A 12,112-nucleotide genomic window follows, 5' to 3' on the forward strand; every position below is an offset into this window, starting at 1 on the left:
GGCTTGATCCATTAACTTGCTTAATATATCAGTTTGTTCTTGCAGGTTAACAAGTAGCTCCAAATTCTTGTGCCTTAAGACAGGAGTCACATATCAGCTCGTGGCTCTGTGGGTTGGGGCTCTGAGCTGAGTTCAGCCATGTGGCTCTCTAGCTACTTCCCCCTGTGTGGAATATGAACAGACAGAAACCACTGATATTGAGAAAAATATAGAGAAAATAAACAAGTAGCAACAACCAACCAGAGGAAAATCAGAGGAGAGATAAAGAAAGGAGCTGGGATTCCAAGCGAGTTCAAGAATTCCTGACAGCTTTCAGTATCATTCTAAGTTCAACTTTATTATCAATTACGGTAAATTCCCTTAACCCTAATTCACTCAAGAGAAGCTCTGTTCCCTGTAACCAAACAGACTTGCTATAACAAGAATTAGTGCCTTGGGACTTCCCCTGATGGTCCAGTGGCTAAGACTCTGTGCTCCCAATGCCGAGGGTCTGAGTTCGATCCCTGGTTGGGGAACTAGATCTCACATGCCTCAACTAAGAGTTCACATGCCGCAACTAAAGATCTTGCATATTGCAAGACCTGGCACAGCCAAATTAAAAAAAAAAAGAATTAGTGCCAGACACTCATAGGAAATGCCGGGTGTTTGGAACAGGCAACTGGGGCTGGGTGCAAGGGGAAGATGCCATTTCTTCAGGCAGTGGTACATCAAGCTATTGTTTGTGGTTTCTTGTGACTCAGACTGTCTTGCAAGTGAGGCATTTGGGGTTTGGGGATAGGCTATAGGGAGTTGCAGGTGTCAGAGGAGTGCTCAAAACATCAGTGAGGTATTGCCAGTCACTGAAGAGTGAGTTCTGTATCCGGGTTGTGTAGCTGGAGGCAGATGTTCAGGAACATGTTGAGACCATACTGAACAATGTCCTTCTAGCCTGGAGCTGACACAATGGTGGATACATTGAAGAGTAAGTCTGAAAATGTCATATGCATTTCTGAATTGCAGCATGGGTCAAATTCCCAGTATTAACATTTTCTATGAGCTAGGTTAAGTATCTGATTGGTAGAGACTGAGAATTTGCCAGGAGATGAGATATCTGGAAAACACCCAAAGACTTGGAGATTCCCCTGCACCCTACACTCTTCCTGAAGACTCCCCACTTTAGTAATCTCCCCCCATATCCTCACATGAGCTTCTCACTCTCCAATGAGGCTGGGTGGATGGTGGCAACCCTGGTGCATCCCCCAGGCCCCCTCAGATTCCTTTTTACCATTTGGTGGGAGATAGCCCCTGGCTTTGATGTGCCTTTGTTTATAGGAGTCTGTACCCTTGTCTCCTTCTCAGAGAACTGCCCTCAGGTTACTGGAGCCTCCCTCATTTAGGGAGTGCCTAGAAATGGTCCTGAAATTTTGCACCCAATTCCAAACTCTGTGTGTGTGTATATGTGGGTGTATGTGTGTATGTGTGTATGTATATATATATGTGTGGGAGTGGGTGGGTGTGTATGTGTGTATGTCTATTGTGTGTATATGTTTGTGTGTATGCGTGTGGGGTGTGTATGTGTGTATGTGTGTGTATATGTGTGGTGTGTGTGCACGTGTGTGTGGATGTGGGTGTATGTATATATGTGTGTACATGTGTGTGCATATGTGTGTGGATGTGTGTGTGTGTGTGTGTGGATGTAGGTGGGTGTGTATGTGTATATGTGTATTTTGTATATATGTATGTGTGTATTTGTATCTGGGGGGTATGTGTGTGTGTGTATGTGTGTGGATATGGGTATATGTGTGTATGTGTGTATGTGTGTGTGTGTGTGTATGTGGCTGTGTACTGTGTATATGTATGTGTGTATGTGGGGAGGTATGTGTATATGTATGTGTGTTGGGAGGGGACATTAACTGGGTGTCCTACCATCAAACTCTATTCTGACCCTGTCTACCTGGAGACAGTGTCGAATCTCTGTGGTTGGGGTCTTGGGGCTACAAGACTTCCCACCCCACCATCTCAGACATCATTCACAAGTCCAGGGGGTCACCTGTTCTTCCACCAACTGGTTGTGGACTGGAAGTGCCCATGACCCCTCCCCTGGTTCTGTTAATTTACTAGAGTGGCTCACAGAACTCAGAGATAACACTTTACTGACTAGATGACCTGTTTACTATGAAAGGATAAAACTCAGGAACAGCCAGATGGAGGAGATGCATGGGCCAGGGTGTGGGGAAAGGGCAGGAAGATTCCACGCTTCCCTGAGCACACCTGTCCCCAGACCAGCACATATTCATCAACCCAGAACTTTGGGGATGTATGGAGAATTCATTCCATAACTCTAATTGATTCAATCATTAGCCATTGTTGATTGAATTTTTGAATATACTTAAAATGCTTTAAAACTTTCCTCTTATTAAATTAAAAATGTGTTTTAAGAGTGTTTTCATTTATGGTTGATAAAAAGATCCCTGTCTGAAATATTAGAAAATCACTCACGGCTGCTTTACACCCATCAGATACGGGGATCTCCCAAGTCTGGTACTCTCAAAACAAGGACAGGCAGGTGAATGTGCAGGGTTAGGGGAACCACCAGCACAGAGAGAGGTGAGTTATCATTTTTTAAACAAAATTCTCTTTCATTTGGAGAACAAATTCTTGAATCCCACAGTGATTAAGCTGAATGGCACAGGCTTAGCTTCAAGCAGCAAGTTCTACTGGAAGGACCCTTCTTGATGAAATCACTTTACAGACTGGGGTTGGGGTGGGGTGTGAGACACCCCCATCACAATATGACTTTCCCCAATGTCTTGTCTTTTTAACACCAACAACAAATAGGCATCGAGCGTGTGTTATGTGTCTCACTGAATTGCGTGCTGGACGTGGCTTTTAATGTCTATTGAAGGAGGAATTTACCAATAAGTGGTTTTCAAGGCCATTGAGAGAATGGTAGTAGAGCTGCCTAGGACATGCGAATCTGGAGAACAAAGGCATGTAGACCGAGCAACATGCGTGGAGGACTAGATGCGTCCAGCTGGGAATGGGAGTCAGGCCGGAGGCATTCCAGGCAGCCGTGGGCACCAACCCACCCAGAGTTCTTGTGCCTGTGGCCCGGAGATGAGCAGGCATCCCTTGATGAGGAATTTCTCAGGAAATTTACGTGAAATAAACACACGCATGGGCTGCACAGTCAAAGCCTCAGGCTCCAAACCTCCTCCTCCTCCTCCTCAGTGGGCAGTAAGGGTCCACAGGGCCCTTCTTCTCAACTCAGCACCCATTTCCCTTTCTGCTGTGAGGACCTCCCTGGTCTTTCCTTTGGGAAATTGAAGCTACAAGCAACATTATAGCTTGTAGGAGAGGCCACGAGTCTAGGAGATGAAGCTTCTGTGTTTGAGCCCTGATGATACCGCCTTCCAGCTGAGTGGTCTTGGCAACACTGCTTACCTTCTCTGAGCTGGGATTGCCTTATCTATGAGATAAGGATAATGAGAGAACCTGCCTCCTGCTTCCTGTGAAGTGACTGAGTCTGCATGCCTGGCACTCACTAGGGGCTGAATCGGGGAGAGGGCTGAGCAACATCACCTCCCTGTCCTTGTGGTCCCGGCAAGACATCAGTGTGTCTTGACCATGCCAGGGGGTGGGCGTGTGACCCACATTTGGTCAATCAGGCCATTTCTCCTGGGAAGCTGATTCTTGAACCAAGCGAAAGGACAGAGAAATTCAAGTCAATAATGTATGCAAGGATGCGTAAGGGTATTGTCCACGTGCGTTTACCTCCCAGCTCCCTTGATACCTGGATCTCCCTCCTTCCAAGACTGGGCTCTGAGCTTCCCCATTTGGGTCCTGGGAGCTGCCCCATGACCTTCCAGCACATCCCCATTTGTTGGGATATTCAGATGTGTTTCCGTTGTTTGTAAACAAAGCAGCCTGGCCAACCCACAACAGTGGGGACATTGCAGTCTTTGTGGCTATGATTCAAGGCTCCTGATTGATTTGTTCGGGCCACAATCTTCAGAATGAGAAAAGATCAAAGGACTATACATCCCTTCTGTAGCTTTAAAGACTTAACCCTGCAGAGATGTGGTAGACAGCAGAGATCCACCACCCAGATCCCCTTCAAGAAAAGACTAGCTATATAAAAAATGACCCCAAATCTTGGTGGAATGAAATAATCATTTTGTATACTCATGGTGTATGTGAGTGAGAAATTCAAAGAGGGCAGAGCAGGGCCATCTTGCCTCCACCACGGAGGTCTATAGCCTCCCCTGGAAGACCTGCAGTCTGGGGGCTGGAATCACCCGGCAGCTCAGTCACCCACACATGACATTCCATGCTGGCTGTCAGCTGAGACCCCAGCTGGGGATGTGGCCAGAATACCTACTCATAGCCTCTGCCTGTGGCCTGGGCTTCCTCACAAGAAGGTAGCTGGGTTCCAAAGGCAGTGTCAGGAATCAGACAGAGTCAGGCGAACATTCTACGGCCTTTAACAACCTGGCCTCAGAAGTCACACGGTGTCCCTCCTCCCACTACCCACTGTCCCTTTGTGCCCAGGAATGAGGGGAGGGGGGATGGATGCCAGCTCTTCCTGGGAGGATGGCAAAGTTCAGGAAGAGTGTGTGAGACTGAAAAAACTGCTTTGGCCAATTTTGGAAGGTACAATTTGCCACATGCACGTTCCTTTAAAGAAAAAATTCAATACAATGAGAACTGGCTCAACCAGGGAGCTGTGGCTTAGTCACTGAGGGTGCAGGTATCTGGATGTAAGAAAAAGAAAAGTGAAAACATATTGATCATGTGAAATACTACATGTTTGCATCTTGTAAGTAAAACCATTCAGAGAAGCTTGGAGACATCTTGGCGATTCACCTCACATAGACCACTCGTTCTTGATTTGAACCCACAATCCCAACTGTAATAATAGCTACAGTCCATGAGATCATGGGAAAAGTCACTCAGGAAAGGTGGTTTGGGAGTTTCCCTGGTGGTGCAGTTGTTAAGACGTCACACTCCAATGCAGGTTGTGCAGTTTGATCCCTGGTTGGAAAATAAGGTCCCACATGCCTCTGCAATGGCAATTCCCTGATGGCTGAAGACAGTAAAGAATCTGCCTGCAATGAGGTAGACCTGGGTTCAATCCCTGGGTCCAAAAGATTCCCCTGGAGAAGGGAATGGCTCCCCACTCCAGTGTCTTACCTGGAGAATTCCAAGGACAGAGGAGCCAGGCTGTAGTCCACAGGAATCACAGAGTCAGACATGAGTGAGTGATTAACACCACCACCAATGCCTCTGCAACATTGCAAAAAAATTTTCGATTAAAGAAAAAAAGCAAGAAAGATGCTTATTTGAATGTTTTACTTCCCCCATCACTGCCTTCCAATCTAATCACAATTCTATACAGAGGGGAGTGAGGAGTTCAGGTTGTAAGAAGAAGGCTAGATCGGGCTGAATACCGTTTCCACCTCAGAGAAAGTGCTCTGGCTGAGCAGGCTGTTCCCTGATGGGCCAGAACCTGAAGATGCCTTTGCATCTGGACCTTTCTTTCCATTTCCTGGCTCTGCCTTCTTAACACTGGCGTCACATGTGGCCGATGCAGCCACATGGGTTGACACTGAACATGTGCTCAGTGGGTTTTCATCCACATGAAATCAACTGCTGGGCTGTGATCTGATTGGACAAGTGTAATCCACCCACTCCTCCCTGAGCCAATCAATGGCCGAGGGGAGGGAAACTACTGCTGACTAATGACAAGACTACCTGCCCCACCCTAAGGATCACCCTGCCGTCTTAATGAGGATTAAAGATGAGTACAGGAAAAAAATAGGGGTGCGGCCTGAAAGCAGAGGGGGAGTCAATGTACTAGAAAGAGTAGCCCTCACCTGCCATCATTTCTGGCACCGCCTTCCACCCAGTTCTCAGTCCATGGTGCTCAGCTTGAGTCCTTCATCTTCCTTTCTTCACTGTCCCCTAATTTCCATGAACTTTTTTACTAATTGGTGGAGAATTGCTTTATAATGTTGTGTTGATTTCTGCCATACAACAATATGAATCAGTGTGTGATTATACATTTGTGTGTGTGTGTGTATCCCCTTTCCTTTGAACCTCCCTCCCCTCCCCTCCCCTCACTCCCCCATTCCACCCTTCTAGGTCATCACAGAGTGCCAGACTGGGCTCCCTGTGTTAAACAGCAACTTCCCACTAGCTATCTATTTTACACACAGTACTGTATATATGTCAGTGCTACTTTCTCAATTTATCCCATCCTCACCTTCCCCTGCTGTGTCCACAAGTCCATTCTTTACTAGGCTCATCTATTTTTCTAGACTCATATATATGTATTCATATACTATGCTTGTTTTTCTCTTTCTGACTTCACTCTGTATAAAGTGAAAGTGAAGTCACTCAGTTGTGTCCGACTCTGTGCGACCCCATGGACTGTAGCCTGCCAAGCTCCTCCATCCATGGGATTTTCTCAGCACGAATACTGGAGTGGGTTGCCATTTCCTTCTCCATGGGATCTTCCTGACCCAAGGATCGAACCCAGGTCTCCCGCATTGCAGGTAGACTCCTTACCATCTGAACCACCTAGGAATCCCTTTGTCTCTATTCACTCTATATAAGAAGCTCTCAGTTCATCAAGAGATGAATGGACAAAGATGTGGTTCATATGTACAATGGAATATTACTCAGCCATAAAAAGGAATGAATCTGAGCTTTTTATTCATCAGCACCCTATGTATCTTTCCAATCCATCCACTTTCCTCCATTCCCACTGCTAATTCTTTCTCCTGCCCAGGCCACCCTCGTGACTTCAGTCACAATTGGAAGACAGGAACTTCACTTAACATTTTAATAGAAATGAAATGAAATAGTTATAAATCCTTTAACTGAAATGATACAAAATACACTTTAAGATGTCTCTGAAATAGAAACTGCAGGAAATCACTACCATTGTAGGGTTGAGGGATGCAAGAGAAGAGGTTGGAACTACAGGACCTAGAAGTTTGGAAAAGGGGCTCCATGGGTCAACGTGAGCTGATGTCTCCCAGCAGAAGCGATGAGCTGCCTCTGCAAATGTCACATCATCTGCTGCAAATTGCTCAAGTGGAAGGTGAGCAACCACTGCTGGGATGATGCAAGGCTGGGAGATGCTATCAAGAACAGGAAGTAATCAAACAAGTTTATACCCAGGGAACTCTATTCAATATCCTGGGAGAAGAAGATAGAAAAGAATGTGTATTTGTATAACTGAGTCATTTGGCTGTACAGCAGAAATTAATACAACATTGTAAATCAACTATATTTCAATTAAAAAAGAAAAAGAACAGGAAGGAATCAGGCATGAAAGACAGGAAGTGTGGCAAGGGTGCTATTCCTGTGAGGACCCAGAAGAAGCAAGGACTTTCCCTTTACCTTCCAGGCTCCTCCAAGCACCCTAAACTGTCAGAGTCCAGGAGCAGCAGAAATGAGATTTGCAATTTCCAGCCCGCAGCACCAGAGCAGAATGGAAAGGACCAGCATGGAGCTGAGAAACCAGATCTACATCACTGGCTTCCTTCACAGTCCCTCTGCATTCTTCATTTTCCAATGTTTCCTTCTTCCTTGCTGCCCTGAGTGACACCAAGATGTGGGATTGATGAAGACCTGAGAGTAGTTCCACTGAGAAAGAGTGTAGGGTGGAGGAGAAATTGCAGCCATGCTGGAAACGGAGGAAGGAATGCTCTAGCCACCGGGACCCCACTTGCACTGGGAGTGGAGATTTTGATTTCTGCAAAACGGTCCTTGATGTGAAATTAGCCTTGACAGTTTGTATGTTCTTGGCTTTGCGGGGTTTCTTTTGCTTTGAATTTGCGAAATATTTAATAGTTTCACAAGAGCTCTAATCTAAGAAGGTTAATTAATATGTATCTGTGCATACTTAAGTAGCTGTTTTATTGCAATAAAAATAAGCTAATTCTGAGGGTCCTCAAGATATGTTTCCCTTTAAAATGGGTTCAAGCAGGGACTTTCCTGGCAGTCCAGTGGTTAAGATGTCACCTTCCAGTGCAGGGGGTATGGATTCCATCCCAGGCTGGGAAGCTAAGATCCCCACAAGCCTCTCGGTCAAAAACCCAAATCATAAAATAGAAGCAATATTGTAACAAATTCAATAAAGACTTTTTAAATGGTCCATATTTTTTTTCAAAAAGCCTTTTAAATAAAATAGGTTTATGCATTACTCCAATTGATGGAAAGGAAGATGTGATCTGACTTCTGACCAGGGTATACAGTAGTCCTGACCCCACTGTCCCCAAGCCTGCAAGATGGGAGTGGGAGACAGGGCAGAAATACCACCACACGTTTTGGTTGTGTCCAGAGCTGGAGCAGGTTGGAAGGTATAGCAGAGACGTGGGGGCAAGCAGGTGATGGTGCAGATGGATGATTCAAGGACAGGCAGAGATACATCTGACACTATTGAATGGCGCTCTTGGTGTTTCTAAAGGAGAAAACAGAGCAGGCTCTATCTTAAAAGCAGGACTCTATCTTGGACCGAACTGTGGACTTGGAGCTATATGCCCAGTATCTATGGAAATGACATAACAAATGGAAAACCAGGTCCCTGGGAGGAAGAGCTCCAGGGCTTGTACCTAGACTTTCCTTCCCTAAAAGAATGCCCTAACTATCTGTGTAACCGAATAGAATCATACATTCTATTATGCTTATTGGGGTATGACCACAGGCCTATTGATAATTGTCCAGCGCTAACTACCTAGGCTTAAGGCACATGAATCACTGGTTAACTTTGATTGTATCTTTCTTTTCCTTTGTTCAGACTAGTTCCAGGGAATTTAGGGAGGCAGGTTTGTGCACTTACACTTAGGATATATAAGGTTTTCACAAAAACTGGTCAGGGTCCTTGGCTAAGAGGAGACTCTTCCTTGAGCCCGCCGGTGTAATAAACTGCACTCCACTATTTCTGTATTGTCCTTCTGAGTGAGTTTGTTTTCTGGAACGCGTGGCTACAACATTTTCAAATGTGGTTGCTGATTCATCTTCCATCTGTGTTGGTTCCACATAGGTACAGATGTGCTAGGGGACAGAGGAAAATGACAAGGACCCATCAGAGAAGAGGAAGGATGAGGTATTTGAGTTGGGCCCTAAAAAACTGAGGAGATCTTAAGAGAGAAGAAACAGGAGTGAGGGCCTGCCGGGTCAAGGGCACAGCAGAAGCCCAGGTGAGGGAATGGCCAGCCTGCGATGCTGGAGCGAGGCAGAAAGTGTGCAGAAGACTAGCCACTGGATCATGGCAAGGCCTTGAATCCTAGGGAAGGGAGCTGGGGTTTTATTCTTTTTTTAACTTTTTATTTTGCATTGGAGCATAGCCAATTAACAATGTTGTGATAGTTTCAGGTGGCCAGCAAAGGGGCTCAGCCATGCAATCACATGTACCCATTCTCCCCCAAACTCCCCTCCCATCCAGGCTGCCACTTAACCCTGGGCAGGGTTCCCTGTGCGGTACAGTAGGTCCTTGTTGGTTATCCATTTAAATATAGCAGTGTGTACATATGATCAGGGAGGTGGGGTTTTATTCTGATACAGAGTGGGATCGACCCTCTGCTCTTTAATGAGAGGGGAAGGGGGAGGGCAAAATCCAAATTTATTACCGTCGTTCTTGTTTTTCCATTAAGGAAGGGGAGATTCAGAGACAGCAGTGACACCCAAGATCACAGGGCACTTGGAAACCAGTGTGGAGGAGCCGTCCCTGCCTCCGACCCCCTTGAGCACGAAGGGACCACTCCTCTCTTCCTGATGGGCAGGTTGCCAGGGAAGAGAGGGCCTAGCACCACATATTGTCAGAAGCCCAAGACCAAGGCTCATTTGTGCTTCTCTCTGGCCAGCTCGGAAAGAAGTATCCACATCACCCACAGAGTCGGGACTGGGGAGCTCAGGGATGCCCCGGTCCATTGGGAAACGTGCATCTCTGCAGCTCTCCCTCGCCTGCCATTAGTGCTGCATCTGGAAAGGCCAGACAGCTCCTGCCACGAAAATTGTATCTCATTTCTTTAAAAAATGTGGTGTGGATGGACACAGGGCAGACAGATGCCCGGGAGACCAGGAAAGGGGGGCAGCAAGGAAGGGTAACTAGATAAAACAAATGGGCTTGGCGCATGCCTTTTGACCATTTTGCTGTAGTCTATTGATTTGGATTTCTTCCCCCTACCCTGGGAGTAATCAATTTTTCGGTGGATGGGCAGAGTACAATAATTGCAAGCAAACTCTTCAAATGGGTTGTCATTAATTTGCCTTTTGCCGGTCCTTGTATCACTCAGAGAAAGATGCGTTTAGCTTTCTCCAGACACTATTGGAGGGATGCTCTTGGGATTTTATGGGGCTGATTGGCATGGGGCAGGGAATGTGGGCTTGGGAGGGGCACGGTGAACTGGGACAGACTAATGAAGCCACTGTGTTGGCTCATCTTTACAGAGTCACTTATTACCGCTAATTGGGAAGGACAGTTCAAATAAGCACAGAGGAGCAGTGATCACACGAGCGTGACGTGGTTTCAAAGAGGCCTCTGCAACTCCCCGAACCCCTGCGGTTGGCTGGCTGGACACTGGGGCCGGGAGGCATCCACAGAGCTGAGGCTTTGTCAGAGTGTCCCATACAAGCCAGCAGACTCAAGAAAGTGAGGTTTGCCAATCATCACGGGAAGCCCTAGACAGACACGCAGCTGCCTGGGACACTTAGAAAGTCAACAGCTGACGGAAGGGAAGGACTCTGGGCTGGGCTGTAAATGGACCTCAAGGCGTGATCGGAATTAATTTGCAGAACATAGTTAGAGGTTGTTGTCTGTAAAGGGCCCAGTTGGTTATAAAAAGCAATTATTTGTGTGAGCATTCCAATATTAATAACCTGGCAAATGCTAGGGTCCCCCTGCTTTATCTTTTGAGGATGTCTTTTGCAAGAAGACATTAATTTCTTCTCCAGTCCATTAAATAGATGTGAATGAAAGCTCTACATCTATACCAATCTATTATGGTGACTATTCCCAAATATTTGGTTGCATTTGTGCCAAGCAAGTAGTCACTAGCTGATGCTGGGTTTTCCAGATGTCCCCAAGAAAGGGGTCACACCTGCCCCCATCCATTCATTCTGCAAAGGTATAAAGTGCCTACAGTGGGCCAGAAACCACCCCCGGCACCAGGGACACAGGAAAAGAAGACCTTGTTGCCCCCAGTTTCTAATCCCGTGGAAGGTGGTGACACAGAATAAAGAAGCGGTGAACAAGATCATTTCAGAACAGGAGCTGGTGGTAAGGACCACACAGAGGGCTGTGCTCCAGCCACTATTTCACTTTGCTTCGTGTCCTCCCACCCTTATTCTGGAGGAAGACAGGATCTAGCAGTGCTGCCCACAGGTACACAAAGCACCTCTGACTTTGGAGGGGACCCCAGATAAGGCCAAGTTCAGGTGCCTGGTTTAGAGATAGGAAATTCAAACCCTTCAGGATCTAATTATCACCTCATCCTGAGGAAGTGTGTGTAAGAGAGTCTGGTGCTATCCTGCTCTCAATGGAGAAAATTGATCCCAAGCTTAGTTGCTATTCAATCATGTCCGACTCTTTGCAACCCCAAGGACGGCAGCATGCCAGACTTCCCTGTCCTTCACTATCTCCCAGAGTTTACTCAAACTCAAGTCCATGGAATCAGTGATGCCATCCAACCATCTCTTCCTCTGTCACCCCCTTCTCCTCTTGCACTCCATCTTTCCCAGCATCAGAGTCTTTTCCAATGAGTCAGCTCTTCACATCAGGTGACCAACATATTGGAGCTTCAGCTTCAGCATCAGTTCTTCCAATGAATATTCAGGGTTGATTTCCTTTAGGACTGACAGGTTTGGTTACAAAGTCATGGTACCTTGTCTTAGGGCTGGCTTCATCCTCACTGTTGCTCTCCTGATTTCTACTGTAAAAATACACATCCATGATCATCATCACACAAACACACATCTCCAAATGAAAACTTATAGATGGTAGCACTTTGGGAGGAAAACAATGTCATTTCTTTTTTCCCAAACACTGAAAATTACATTATCTATTTATGACACCAACAGATGGTGTGTATCTGAGCTTCAACTTTGAAAGTATTCAAGAAAG

This window comes from Muntiacus reevesi, chromosome 2 (genome assembly GCF_963930625.1).
Source record: "Muntiacus reevesi chromosome 2, mMunRee1.1, whole genome shotgun sequence".
In the NCBI taxonomy this organism is placed as follows: Eukaryota; Metazoa; Chordata; class Mammalia; order Artiodactyla; family Cervidae; genus Muntiacus; species Muntiacus reevesi.